Raw genomic sequence first — 15346 nt, 5'->3', positions numbered from 1 at the left:
AATTTTTATTTATTTATGATAGTCACAGAGAGAGAGAGAGAGAGGGGGGGGGGGCAGAGGGAGAAGCAGGCTCCATGCACCAGGAGCCCGACGTGGGATTCAATCCCGGGTCTCCAGGATCGCGCCCTGGGCCAAAGGCAGGCGCCAAACCGCTGTGCCACCCAGGGATCCCTGTTCTACTTTTAATATACAACATCACCTGATAGGTGGAGAAACAGGTTTGGTTATTCATGTTTTATTTTTAAAAAGTGCTTATTTATTCAAATAATAACTATCGTTTTCAAATTTAATGAGCTAAAACAATGCTAAAATATGAAAAGAAAATAATTTAAGTATTGCAGTCTTATTGTCATTTATATAAGTATGAATAAAGTATATATGATAAAGTATAAAAACGACTTCAGTAATTAACTCTTCTGCAACTATATATTAAGCACTATTTAGGTTCAAAGTTTTTTGCTAAGCAACATAAAAAGATATGAAATGAATCAGAATGAAATCTTAAGGCACTTGTACTTCAAAAATGAATAATTGTTTAAAATCACTTAAACAGTTTTAAAAACATTATTTAAAAATGCTCCTTTTTATCACCATAAAATATGTAATTAGGGAAACACTGTTAGTTTTCTTAGTGGATTTTTTTTTCATAAATGTTGCTACACTTTTTTCTATACAACAAATATAGTAACCAAAATATAATAGGGAATTCCCAAAAGAGAGGAAGAGCAAGCCAATAAATAAATAAATAAATAAAATAAAAAAAGAGAACTATGAAAAAACTATCAGGTATCCTGTGCAGAAGAAAAAAAAAAAAAAGTCCACTCAGAAGAAGCGTTGAATTTTAAATTACAAAAATTATTGATAATATTGTAATTACTTTGTATGATGACAGATGGAAATTAGATTTAATGTGTAGATTATTTTGTAATGTATAAAAACATTGAATTACTATGATATATGCCTGAAACTAATGGAATATTGTGTGTCAGTTATATTTCAATAACAACAACAAAAAAACCTTTATTGTCATAACACACTCTGGTTCCATGTGTGTAGGCATTAATATAAACGATCCACTTAAGAGAAAAAGGTATGATGTTGAATGAATCTTCCCTGGGAAAATGTTTATCAGCATTAGAAGGATTTCTAAGGAATACCACACTGAAAACTGTCAAAGGTGATATGGGACATCTTGGAGTTAATGGTTAGTTAATGTATTCAATAACCCTAAACTTTTTTCTCAGAACTCAGAAAGCTAATTTGCTATGCTAGTTATAACCCAGATTTCACTAAGAATGTATAAGTTACACATAGCTGAAGCTGAAACTTCAACTAAGGGTATGGCTTGTGTCCGAAAAGTGGAATATGGAAGAACTTTGTGGTTGTAAAACATTTTAAATGTAGACCAAATGATAGTATGAATGGCTGGTAAGCATTTTAAATACAGACAAAAAAAGACAGCATGAGTGTGTGTTTCTTTCGGTAAGTCAGAATAATAAATGTCCAATTCTGTGTCCTTCTCTTTTCCTATGAGAAACAGGAAAGAGTATTTCCCTCAAACTGCCCATTTATTTATTTATTTGTTTGTTTGTTTTTAAAGATTTTATTTATTTATTCATGAGAGACAGAGAGAGAGAAAGAGAGAGAGAAAGAGAGAGAGAGAGAGAGAGAGAGAGAGAGAGAGGCACAGGCAAAGGGAGAAGCAGGCTCCATGCAGGGAGCCCAACGTGGGACTCTATCCCGGGTCTCCAGGATCACACCCTGGGCTGAAGGTGGCGCTATACCGCTGAGCCACCCGGGCTGCTCTCAAACTGCCTATTTAAAGATGTAACTGTGAGCATAAGTTTTAGAATGGCTAGAGTAGATGATTTGAGATATTTTGTGTATTCTCATGAAAACCTCAAGGTCCATGGTTATCCTGCTTAGAAGGACTTTTGAAAGCTCTACAGGAATTTGGAATGCTCACACGTTTATATGTGCAAGAGAATATAGGAAAAGGATCATGTATAATTTGGATGCTTATCAGGAGAGGGCCAATGTAAAACTGATGTTATAGGGACATAACAATGTAAACTAACAAGCAACAAAGTTGATAGTTGGTATATTATATGCCTATTCATTTGTAAGAAGGGAATTAAATGACTTTGCCAGTGAATATTTAAGAGACAGATATCTAAATAAAAATTCCAAATGAAGAATTGTGAGTTGAGTTTTGTTTAGTTGTCCACTGAGTTGACACACATCAGTATAAAAATAGAATAGAACTAATAATTCTGAACTTCACTTACAATAAACATATCTTGGGGTACCTAGGTGGCTCAGTCAGTTAAGCATCTACCTTCAGCTCAGTCATGATTTCAGAGTCCTGGGATTGAACCCTACATTGGGCTTCTTGCTCAGCAGGAAATCTGCTTCTCCTGCTGCCACTCACTTCACTTGTGCACTCTCTCTTTCAAATAAATTTTTAAAAATAAGGATATCTTAAATTTTTTATACATTACCTCTTAGAATCAAACATCTAGAGCAGCCCCGGTGGCTCAGGGGTTTAGCGCTGCCTTCTGCCCAGGGTGTGATCCTGGAGACCCAGGATCAAGTCCCATGTTGGGCTCCCTGCATGGAACCTGCTTCTCCCTCTGCCTGTGCCTGTGTCTCTGCCTCTCTCTCTCTCTCTCTCTCTGTGTCTCTCATGAATAAATAAATAAAAACAATTTTTAAAAATCCAAATTTTCATTTTTATTGATATGTTTACATACTTTGATTGATTTAAATATTTATATATTTATTTATATAAACTTAAATGTATAAAATTGCCAAAGTTTTGCCATGCAAACAAAAATTTGGATATCTGATGATACTACAAATTATTGATTTCAGTTCTCCATATATTGTATGGAAAATAATATATACAAAAGTAATACATACAGATCAATAACAAATCAATTTTTAGAAGTTTAGCACAAAATATGCCTCTTCAAAACTACCAATCATAACATTCACTTGACACTTAATTATGTCACACCTTATTTTCAGTCAATTGGCAAATATTCTGCATACTCTATGAAAATTACCATGCGGATATAAATATGTATTAAAATTACTTCCCATTTTATCTCTAACTCTTGACCATGTGCATCTTTTTCCTTTGAGAAGGTCATTTTTTTTCTTTCTTTTTTTGAGAATGTCTTTTTCTCTATCAAAATATGTACTGTAAATATTTTATCATTTCCCCTCACATAACTACAAAGCAACAGCTACGATCCACACTAGGCACTCAATAAGCAGTTTTATAACAAGACAAATGAGGAATCATAGAGTTTTGTTCACAAACATTGGTAGGTGTGTGGGTTTGAAGGTTCTTGTGAGCTAACATGATGGATTTCAGCCAAGTGAAATCAAGCACATGCATTTATTAAACTGATCGTTTTATAATTTATGGGTGCCAAGTTGGAATTCAGAGACCCATAACCTATTTGATCAGCTACAATATATTTAAATTGAAACTTATAATGTTACATTATATTCCTAGAATTAGTGAATTAGTGTTGATTTACTTTATAACATATTTTTATCTTGTGTATTACTGTTTGAGAAACGAGGTCAAAGCACATTACTTTCCAGATACAAGCTTACATTGTTTTAAGAACATAATGAAATTTTATTATTCTAATATATCTATATGTTCCTAAATATGGCGTCAAATTCCTTCCTTATGATTCAAATATGATAATAAATTGTTGTGGTTGCATGCCGCTCAGGAATAAACCAGCCTAAGACTTAATGGCTTAAAATTGGTGCTGATAAAGTACTGCCTACAGCCTGTGTCCTGGTTTTGTATGACCTGTAAACTAGAATAAGTCCATTCTTCACACTTTTAAAGGGTTATAAGAACAGGGACCATATGTGGATCACAAATCCTAAAATATATATTATGGAACCCTTTGTCAAATATGGTTGTCAATATCTGGCTTAAAATGACCACCATTTTATTATATAGTCACAATTTAGAAGGAGCTCAGCTGGTTGGTTTCTTTACTGGTTTTGCTTCAGGTCTCATGTGGTTGCAGTCAGACAGTACCTGGGTGTACAGTTGAAGCTAGTTGTTTGTAATATTGTAATACTCCATGTGGCTATTGTCTCCAGTTAGCACCTCATCATCCAGGATGTCTCTTAGCACCTCATTATCCAGGATGTCTCTTCATGGACTTCTATTTACATAATAGCCTGTATTTCTTGTATAAAGTCTTATAGCTCCAAAGGTAAAGAAGAGTGAGTTACCTTAATGCTCTTCTTAATTTAGGATCAGATCTTCCAGAATGCCACTTCCTCTGCATTCTATTTGTCAAATTAGCCACAATTCTAGCCTGGATTCAAGGGGAAAGACTTAAGTTCCACCTCCTGATTGAGTATCATTTGCATCCTGTATGGGGCAGATTTTGAGACAATTCACCTTCTGGCCATAACAATTTATTTCCTTCCATGTGCCAAACCTACCCATTCCCTTACTAGAACCCCAAAAGTTTCATCCTTTAATCAGCTTTAATTCTAGAATTCCCTAGTTCAAATTTCTCAGCTTTTATATGTTGTCACTTTTGAGCTGAGGACTTCTGAAAGAGAAATACATTTTCTGCACTCCACTCACTCAAAATACAGTAGTGAGCAGAGACAGAGAATCTATAGTTGGCTTTCACGAGAAAATGGCACGAAGAGAGGAATAGGTAGCTCATGAGAATTTTAAATCCAGTTACATATATATCGAGTTCCTTGATTAGAACTTCCAGCTCCACTGAAGTGTCTTCCTATAGATGTTGGCTCTATCTTCCTACATTTTAATTTGCTCTCTGAGTTAACTTCACTTCTGTATAAAAAATGACTCATGTTTGTAGCTCAGTAGCTTTTTCAATCTTCATCCCGCTTATTGACTTGAGGGTCCAGAGGACTCTTTTCTTTCTTTTCTTTCTCTTTTTTTTTGGACTCTTCATCATAAGTTGTATCTGTCCTTTTTAGTCCAATATAACATAATTTCTTTAATAAAATTTATGAATTTTTATGAATCAGATTATAATAAAATCCTTTAGATAAAAATAAGTATTGCTTATATTTCTTTCAAAGGTGGAATCTTTGGTATCTTGGACCTCTTGTGAGGCTGCTGAGTTAAGTGCCCTTAAATTCTTAGAAATCCTACTTTTAACCTAGAGCCCTTTTTGTCTGGGTCAAAAAGTCTAGAGATAACAAATTAGAGTTTTCTGAAGTTTAACAAAGGGGTTTACACTAATCCTTGATCTAAAATATATCCTGAGGTGACATTTACTGGCAGTGGCCTAGATCTGACCTTTACTCTGGCTATTACTGAGGCTATTTCCTGCTTACTTCTATTTCTTATTCTTACTTTTTTATATTTCCTCTGACTTATCCTGCCAAACTGAGTGTTCAGCTGACTTCTCCTATACTTTATCACCTATCAAACTTTATTATTGTTATTATTAAACAAAACCAAAAACAGTTGACATTCACCATTCTGCCTAGAAACCTCATCAGTCAGAACAACATATTCTTCAGGGACTCTCTCAACCTTTTGTGAAGGCTTTTGGTAGGCTATTTGGTTATTTATTTTGCTTTTATATAATATAGGTCCCTTTCTTTCCACCTCAAATAATAATTTTCTCCCTTTCTTTCAAGCATAACAGTCTTCACAAGGCACTTCCAGCTTTTATACACTATGGTGTTCCAAGATGAATAACACATATTCTAAGTTTTTGTTTTGTTTTACTTTTGCAACAGCAGCACATCACTTCTACATAAAAAAAAGTCTATTCCATTTCAGTAATGTCCGATAACAAATAACTCCAAAATGTAGTACCCAACAGAACAATCATTGTATCTCATGATTCTGGTTGACCAGAGCAGAGCTGGTAGGTTGCTTTATAGATCTAGCTTAAGGTCTCTTGTATAGGTACAGTCAGATAATGGCTAGGCTTGTCTTCTGAGTCTGCATGTCTGGTGTCTCTGTATTCTCTATGTGGACTCTCCACATCATATCTAAACTATCATGACATCTTCCAGTGGCTCTTTCTTCATCAGGATTCTTAGATTTCTTACATGGCATCTTAGGGCTCTATGATGGAGATGGTAGCTGCTAGGTCATCTTAATGCCTGAGATCAGAAGCATTTAACCCTCACTTTATTCACATTTTATTGACAACGCAGTCTCAGGACTAGCTTGGGTTCAAGGGAAGGAGAATTTCTACTCTTGATGACATGTGCTGAATGCACATGGAGTGAATGGTGGATAGGTTTTACACTATCTTTAGAAATTTGTTAATACAGGGATCCCTGGGTGGAGCAGCGGTTTGGCGCCTGCCTTTGGCCCAGGGCGCGATCCTGGAGACCCGGGATCGAATCCCACGTCGGGCTCCCGGTGCATGGAGCCTGCTTCTCCCTCTGCCTGTGTCTCTGCCTCTCTCTCTCTCTCTCTCTCTGTGTGTGACTATCATAAATAAATAAAAATTAAAAAAAAAAAAAAAAAAAAAGAAATTTGTTAATACATATAATGTGTCTGTGTGTTTGTGTGAATGTAATCCTTTTTTCAAAGATTTTATTTATTTATTTAGAAAGAGAGAGAGAGAGAGAGGTATCAAGGGAAGTGGCAGAGGGAGAGAGAGAGAATCTCAAGTAGACTCCATGCTAAACAGAACTGTATACAGGGCCTGATCCTATGACCATGAGATCACAGTCTGAGCTGAAACCAAGAGTTAGATGTCCAACCAAGTGAGCCACCCAGGCACCCCTGATTCTTTATTTTTGAAACAAAATTAAATTCTTGAAAAACAGGCTTATAATTTATTTTCTTGTTTTTCTTTCCATTTCAAGGAATAAAACAAATGCTGATTTACCCAACTCTCCCATTTACCTCCCTCTCCAAATGAAATAGTTACTAGAAATAAGGTAAGGTAATGTATAAAATACCTTTTTCAGTTTGTACTATTTTAGGACTTCACTCTTGTTAGTCTAATTGGGACATTTTAATTGCTATTTAGAAATTTGTGACAACATTGGAATTTATAATAGGATTTTAATATATTTATTCCTATAGATATGTGGCCTGGATGAATGATATAATAATTTGTCTTGAAAAGATAAAACCCCAAAAGCTGGAAAATAAGCAAGGTCATTCAGTATGACAGGTAATATAAACAGTAGAGCTGACATTTCTGGAGGATTTAGTGTCCCAGAATTAGCAATGTCTTAATATGTGTAGCTTAAGATTCTGACCTCTCATCCAGACAGTGCAAATTAGAAACTGAATATTTCCAGTATAACTATACTTCTAACACTATGAAATCAGGACAATATGGCTCATACAGACAAAAATTATAGGTATCTTTTCTAACAAATCATAATTTAATTGACTGTTCAACTTAGAGATAAATGCTAGCAGCAAAATTTAATGTTCAGATACTTCATCCCTCTAACTGATATTGAAAACATTTGCTTCTCTTTGAGGGTTACATTTGCACTATTTTTTTGTAAGTTTGGAAAAGAGTAGACAAACTTTGAAAGAGTATATTTTTTCTACGACTTTTAGGGGAAAGAAGTTCAGTTTTCTTTGTAACATGTTTTAGGCATGTTGATATATCACATATAAATGTTATTCAGATAATATTGTCACATATATATGAAATATATATACATATTATATATATATATATATATATATATATATATATATATATATATATATAATTGAGGTACTGGCTTCAATAGAAAGTAAATTACAAGTTCTCAGAATTTGAGTTGATGCCCAGAATTAAAAAGTTTTATGTAATGGTGTATGAAAATTATGCATTTTAACTGCCAACTCCAGGTTACCGTAACACCTTTTGAAACTTGCTGAATTATTGAGGTGGATATTTTCTTCAACATCTCCTCACTGTAGTGAAAACACCAGTATAATGATTTCATACTTAGGCATTATTCCACATATGTTTTCATTTTTAAGGTAAAAATGTGTGAATTTACTTTAGAAATTGAGCAACATATCTATTTTAATATAATCTCCCCTTGGGTAATTACCTTGTGAAGAGTGTGCATATTTTTTCAGTTCTTCTCCTTTATCATGGCTGCATTATTCGTATAGGTCCTAAAAGACAGAGAAACTCACTCATTAGAATCACTGCAATCTGTTAGTGTTAGTTTATGTGAAATTTATACTCCCTGCATGGAATTGATCACTGAATATACTAAATCTCTTTAGATTGGGGTAGATCCACTTTAGAACAGTAATAATTCTGTACTTTTCAAAATAACTGCAGTTGGTTGAATATATAAATTGAACTTCAGAGACATATTTTTCTGCTCCAATGTGCAATAGTGCAGCCACATAGTAAACCTTGGAAAATCATACCAGCAAATTGGCTTCTGAGCAACAATAGAGCACATGGTGACTTTTGCACTCAAAAGATACTAACAGATGGTGAATAATTCAGAGAGACTCAAAAATATTCCAAACTTTGAAAATAGTAGGAGTAAATCACAAGCACAATATGAAGAGGTGGGTGGCTAGTATGGACTCTTACACCAGATTCCCAACAGTTTTCTATGTGAAGAAACCAACTTCAATCCAGATGGCTGCCTATATCATTAAAATCACAGATAATTTAAATACCTCCTCAATCTTATGGAAGGTAGTCTATTTTCCAATATGCTGACAAATACCCATGGCTTATGATTTCATGTTTCCCTCTGGTTCCAATTGTATTGTTACTAAATTCTCTCTCTTATTCATTGTTGCCATGTCTTGTTTCCCTGCCCAACACTAACTCAAATACGAAACATAACAATTTTCCCTTGTTCTCTCTTATAAGCCAATTAGAAAAAAATAGGTGTATTTAGATAGCAAAAGATACTCAAGACCTAGGGAAACTTGTTAAAATTATAATTAAAATGGTAGATAAAGTAAAGATAAACATTTAGCTTTTCTTAAGCTTCCCTTGTCTACACACCGCCAAAAATTATCCTAGATACCACTTATAAGATGCCTTAGATCTTTCTTATGATACACTTAGTATTTTTTTTTGATACACTTAGTATTTAAGCCTTTTTAAAAAATCTGCTCCATAAACTCAATATTCCTAAGCAATGTACACGTATAATAAAATAAAATGGATAGTTTAAAAAAATGAGTAAAATTTGTGGAAAATCTTTCATAGGGAATTAACACCTTTGGGGCAAGAGTTGTAGTGGTGGTCTTCACTAAAATAAAGATCAATTATTTAATCTTTTTAGAATATTAAAATATTTCAATAATAGAACTGAAAATATGTATGTAAAATGATACTAAAAATTAACCATAATCCAACATTTGTTACATAACTGCTGTTAGCTTTTCATTTATTTCTCTATTATTCTTTTGATACATACTAAAGATCTACCTAATCGGAGATAATCTCATCTGACATTTTATCTTATTTCTTTGATTTTTATTTGCATATTTGAAACCATGGAGGCCAAGACCAATATATTAATATGTAAAAAAAATAATATTCAGTGGATCTAAAAGAGGTTTGGTGAAAGATTCAGAGTAGATGGCTTATTATTAAATTATTTATTCATATTTAAATTATTGTTAATATTAAATAAAATCTAATAATTCAAGTATTCATCATGATGTTTGGAATTAAGGAATAATTACTAATATTTTTTTAAAGATTTATTTATCTATTTATGATAGACATAGAGAGAGAGAGAGAGGCAGAGACACAGGCAGAGGGAGAAGCAGGCTCCACGCCGGGAGCCCGAGACGGGACTTGATCCCGGGACTGCAGGATCTCGCCCTGGGCCAAAGGCAGGCGCTAAACTGCTGAGCCACCCAGGGATCCCCCTAATATTTCTTGAGTGACACTTATGTTGTATATTTTGTAGATAAATAAGTAAAACTTTACATTCACATTTCTGAAATGCAAATGTTAATTATTTTGGCTAGTGATAGAACAAAAGAATGTTTCTGGTTTGTTTTTTAAATGATTATCAGACACATGGAAATATTCATCTGTATTATATCAATAAAGAAATGGGTCAAGAAAACATCATTTTAGGGCACCCTGGTGGCTCAGTTTTTGAGCCTCTGATTCTTGGTTTCCATTTCTGTCATGATCTCATTGGTCGTGGGATCTAGTCCCGATTTGAACTCTGGGCTCATCCAGGAGTCTGCTTAAAAATTCCCTCCCTCTGCCTCTTCTCCCACTCTTGCTTCTGCACTCTCTCTCTTTCAAAAAAATAAATCTTTTAAAATATGTTATTTTACTGAGAAAACATTTCAACAAACTCTGATCTAACTAATAGAAGTGAATTTCTTCAATTGAAAATGGGCAGGTATAAAAAAACAGAAGTGCTATCATATTTAATGGTAAAAGAAAGAATGTTTTTTTCCCCAAAATCAGAAATATAGCTTAATGTCCTCTCTCCTCATCCAGCACAGTACATGAGATTCTAGACAGTGCAATTAGCCAACTGGGCAAAATAAAGAGACAAAAATATCTGGTTTTAAAATTATTTTATTCATATACAACATGAATATGTATAAAGAAAATCTTAAGAATTTTACATACACACAGATGTATAAAAACTAATGAGCTCAGCAAGAACTCAGGGAAATATATAAAAATCAAATGTACTTCTAGCAATAAATAATTGAAAATAAATAAGAAAGGAACTACATATTCATAGCATCAAAAAGCATATGATGCTTAGAAACATATTGAACAAAACAAGTGCAAAAAGGTATGCACAAACTTACAGAGCTTTCCTGAGGGAAGTTTTTAAAAGATCTAATTAATGAAGAGTATTATGTCCATGAATTCAAAAGCTCATTATTAGTAAGCTGAGAATTCCTGATCTATATAGATTAGGGCAGTTTCTATTAAAGTCTGAGTACTATTTCCCAAATGTTACAAGCTATTCCTGAAATATATATGGAAAAAAAAAAGACATAGAAACTTAAACACACACACACAGAGACACAGAGAGAGAGAGAGGAGAGAGAGAGAGAGAGAGAGAGAGAGAGAGAGAGAAAATGAACTTACAGTGCCTGACTCAAAAGTTGTTTTAGTAGGCTCCACAGGTGAAGCCTGAAGCCAGGCTTGAACTCTTGACCTTGAGATCAAGACCGGAGCTGAGATCAAGCGTCCGCTGCTCACAGCGGACTGAGCCGGACTGAGCCACCCAGGAACCCTGACCTCAAAAGTTCTTATAAAAAGGAATGACCTGAGCAACGACGACAGCCTAGGTAGCTTTGATGGCTCATCTCTCCACAAAAAACAGCGAAAAAAATGAGCAAAAAGTGCCAGAATCAATTTGCTGGACCTCTGGAAAACAGGGAGGGGCTTAGAGAAATCAAGTAAACGCTAAATCCAGGAAAATTCACCTTTGAAATGGTAGAGGTGTGCAGCTTGTTCGCTCGTCCTTCTCTACCGCGCTCCCCCGCGGCCCCCAGTCTTGGCAGCCCAGCAGCACGTGACCCGGCTCTGGACCCAGCAGAAGAGACGGCACAGAACTTGCGTCTGTTGGAACCTGTCTCGAGCTGCCCGAAGAACCGACGTGTAACCGCATTTCGCTTTGTTACACCTAAAGTGGAGCTCTCTCAGGGCGGAAAGCGAGGTATGATGAGAGCATTCCTCGAAAAGTGTTGAAAGGCCAGGGAAAAACCCCTCTGGGACACATGATGCCAGTTCAGGCAAACAGTGAACATGATGGAGTCTGGAGGGGAGAAAAGAAAGCTGAAGACAGAGATTCTTTGGAGGTAAGTGAGGGACTGAAAAGCTCTCGCAGGTGCTGACAAATATACACCGCCTGATGCAAGTGCTGCGCATCCGCACCCCCGGGCGCAGGCTCAGAAAAGACCCGCGAAGACCAAAGCTTTCGCCTCTGGCTTGTCTTCATCCCACCCGGGAGAGGAGAGTGCTAACCGCGGTGAACGGAGCAGCCCACCCAAGTGTCAGAAGAATAACTAACAGAGCCAATCTGCAAAGACAGGGAAGGTAAAGGTATATATTTTCTTACTTCTTCTTTGTCTTCTTCCAACACCCCCCACCCCACCTCCCCTTTTGCTCCAGGCATTTAAGAAAACCTTTGTCAACAGGCAACTTGTACCTGCTGCACAGCTTTCTTTTGTTCCAGGCTCTGCTCAAAACTAGCTGCTTTTCCAGTCAATCAGCAAATGAGACACAATAGCACACCCAAATGAGGAACATGTTGCCTTTAAAATTCTAAAGGCCATTTTACCTCTGTGTGTGTGTGTGTGTGTGTGTGTTTCTGTGGTAGGAGGGGCAGGGTACAGTAACTCATACCCTTATACCCTCATACCCTTAGAGGGTAGAGTTTGGCCAACCATTGGGCCTCTAGAAATTTCAGTGAGGTGAAAGGCCCTTGAATTGTTGGATTTGTCTAAATTAGTTGTATTTCCTGATTCCTAGGTCCAATCAGCATAATGTCATCAATGTTAAAGATCCGTGTGCTGTCTTGTGGAAGGGAAAGAGGATCAAAATGTCTCTTGACTAAATTCATATGTCTGGAGAGCTAATATATCTCTGAGATATTTTGCTCTCCTTGCCAGCTGATAGAAAAACGCTCTAGTGCTCCTTACCAACAGCTATAGAGCAAGAAGCATTTTCCAGATCAATAGCTGCGTACGGGGTAGTAGGGAACTTCGTTTCAAGTAATGAAAACACATTTGCGACAGCAACTGCAATTTGAGACACCACTTCATTAAGGTTATAATAATCCACTGTTATTGAGTATACCATTATAAACTCACCAACATTATAGATCTTTGCAAATCAGTGCTCTGATTTGTGCCTAGGTTCTAGAATTCATTAGCATAACCATGCTCACCTTATCTTTGACAATTAAGTACAGTCACTAAGGCACTGTTAACCAGGCTCCCATTATGACTATTACATTTTAGGGGTTACAGTTTGCTGGTAGTAATTTCTGCCCTAGTCTCTAGTCTACAAACAAGACACAACATAGAGCTTTTCAAGAATGCTGGGCTTCTCTCATAGATACATTTCTCATAGTCAAGGTGGAAAATATGTACTTTGAAGCAGATCTACATAAGTATACTCTGGCATTCCAGTATTCCTAATGTCTGGACACCTGCCTCTATATTATACCAAGGCAGTTTTAGCATTTTAACTTCATTTAGCATGGGCTATATTTGACCTTTCAAAACCCTCAAACTTATACATCAAATCCAGGATCTCTCCTTAGTGAACAATATCAATAAATTCAGCCTGACACAACTTTATATTTTGGCCATTATGATTCACTATCCTTATGATCCCAGTTCCACACATATTCACTACATTTTATTCTGCATAAATTGTATAAAAATCCAGATATGTGGGAGTATCATGCCATTTCTCATGAGTCAAACTTTGTATCTCATCCTGTGTAGCTTATTGGGATTTGAGTCTAGTTATAGTCTAAAACCAAAGATTGATGATAGGGCTAGGTCCTGAGTAGAATCAGCAGTGACTTGCTAGGCAACTACCCCAGGAGATGCAATTACAGGTTCTCTAGGTGAAAGAGAGTTAACCCACACAGGCAGGGGAGGAATAGCTGCTGCTTCTGGCAAAGACGACCAAGCAGCATTGGTGGGTTCAATGTCTCCAGCTTCATCAAAATCTGCCCATATCTCAAAATCTCAGTTTTCAGGATCCTATTCCCTCCTCATCCATAACTTCACTTTAGGAAGACATATTTAATCTGTAGAGCAGATCAACCTATGGGGTTGATAATTCAATTTGTTTTGTAATTCAACCACTCGAAGTATTTATGGGTTTGATTTTCAGAAATTTCTGAATTTTTTCAAGTCATAGGAGATAGTGATTTATTTCAGGACATATAGAGATTTTAAGTCATTAACACACAGAACTGGGAATTTGGAGCCCTGAGATCTTTGTTACCCACTTTCTTCTCACAGGACCAACAAGCCAATTCTATTTTACTCCTTAGTTTGAATAAAATATTCTAAGGTAGTAAATACATGATCATGTGGAACCTTGCTTTCTGTAAGCATATGATTAGGAATATCCAATGGCAGTATTTTCATATTGCCATTGTCACATTATGCCATGGACTCTCAGTGCCCTCTTGATTACTAAACATACAGTCATTAGTGCCTTTAAATCTAATCAGATTAGAGAACCGATTCCATACCAAAATCAATTCAGGAAACTTGTCTTTAAGATTGTATTCCTCTAGAACTATTTCAGGTACCAAAATATTTATCAGTCAGGGTTCAGCCAGAGAATCAGAACTAGTAGGGAATATATTGATATCTATTGCAATAGATTAATTTATATAATTGTGGATCTGGCTAGACAAGTGTGAAATTCCTACTGCAGAACACCAGGCACCCTTGGACATAAGCTGAAGTTGCTGTCCACAAGCACTTATCTTCATCTTCAGAGAAGACTCACCTCTGCTTTTTAACTGATTGAAGCAGGATCACCTGCAAGATTATCTATGATAATTCCCTTACCTAAAGTCAATTGATTATGGACTTTAATCACATCTACGAACTACCTAGATTACTGTTTGACTGAATAAATGGAAAACTGCAGCATAGCTAGATTGACATACACGCAAGAAGACCATCTCGTGTATAAATGTATGTATCTATATTACTCACAGAATCTTGAAGGAGCAATCAGCAATTTTTATTATTAAAATAAACCTACATGCATATATCAATTTTATTTGTAAGGTAATGGATCTTTTGACTTTCATATCAGTTACAAGATAAGGCTGACTGCTATCCTTATTTAAATTTGATTTTGCTGTTAAAGTTTTAATGGATGCAATAGATTAGAAATAGCAAAATTAAGAATCATTATAACTAATTTGGTTGGAACACTAGAAAATTTTGTAGTTCATTGAATTTGGATCCCATATTTTATAACAATTATCTATCATTAAACACTAGACTTACATGCCCCATGGGATGCCTAGATACCTAAAATCTATTTGAAGTATTTAAACTTCACCTTGAATTCAGTGTAGGACATACATAAAGCGAAATCCATCCATCCTGTTTAAATTACTCCTCTTTCTGTCTTTTTCCACTTATTGCTAAGTATATATTTCTGCTCTACAGTTTAAATATGTCTGTTTGCATTAATAACGAATAAGAAAGCAAATGGATTTTTAAGTAAAGAGACATTAAGTCTTATCTTAATACTAATTCTTAAGTTTAGACAAAATTTTTATGTATGATTAATTTGGAACTAATATGATAAAGAAAAAACCCTTGAGATGCCTGGGTGGCTCAGGGGTTGGGGATGTGCCT

The 15346-nt window shown here is 35.5% G+C and overlaps 2 long non-coding RNA genes across 13 annotated transcripts in view; one reads left to right on the top strand and one right to left on the bottom strand.

The window, feature by feature from the left end:
* LOC140603728 (uncharacterized) overlaps positions 1-11485 on the bottom strand; it is a 210868-nt gene extending 199383 nt beyond the window's left edge. For 5 of the 8 annotated variants that reach the window (XR_012006700.1, XR_012006699.1, XR_012006698.1 and 2 more), the window contains exon 1: positions 4276-4339. This is a non-coding gene — a long non-coding RNA (uncharacterized lncRNA). The other 3 variants (XR_012006703.1, XR_012006702.1, XR_012006701.1) reach the window with 3 other exon arrangements.
* LOC140603729 (uncharacterized) overlaps positions 11305-15346 on the top strand; it is a 208132-nt gene continuing 204090 nt past the window's right edge. For 2 of the 5 annotated variants that reach the window (XR_012006708.1, XR_012006705.1), the window contains exon 1: positions 11308-12032. This is a non-coding gene — a long non-coding RNA (uncharacterized lncRNA). Of the gene's footprint in view, positions 12033-15346 lie in introns of all 5 variants that reach the window. The other 3 variants (XR_012006709.1, XR_012006706.1, XR_012006707.1) reach the window with 3 other exon arrangements.

This window comes from Canis lupus, chromosome 14, assembly GCF_048164855.1.
Source record: "Canis lupus baileyi chromosome 14, mCanLup2.hap1, whole genome shotgun sequence".
In the NCBI taxonomy this organism is placed as follows: domain Eukaryota; kingdom Metazoa; phylum Chordata; class Mammalia; order Carnivora; family Canidae; genus Canis; species Canis lupus.
The sequence above is the reverse complement of the archived record's forward strand: the minus strand, read 5'-3'. Positions and strand labels throughout refer to the sequence as shown.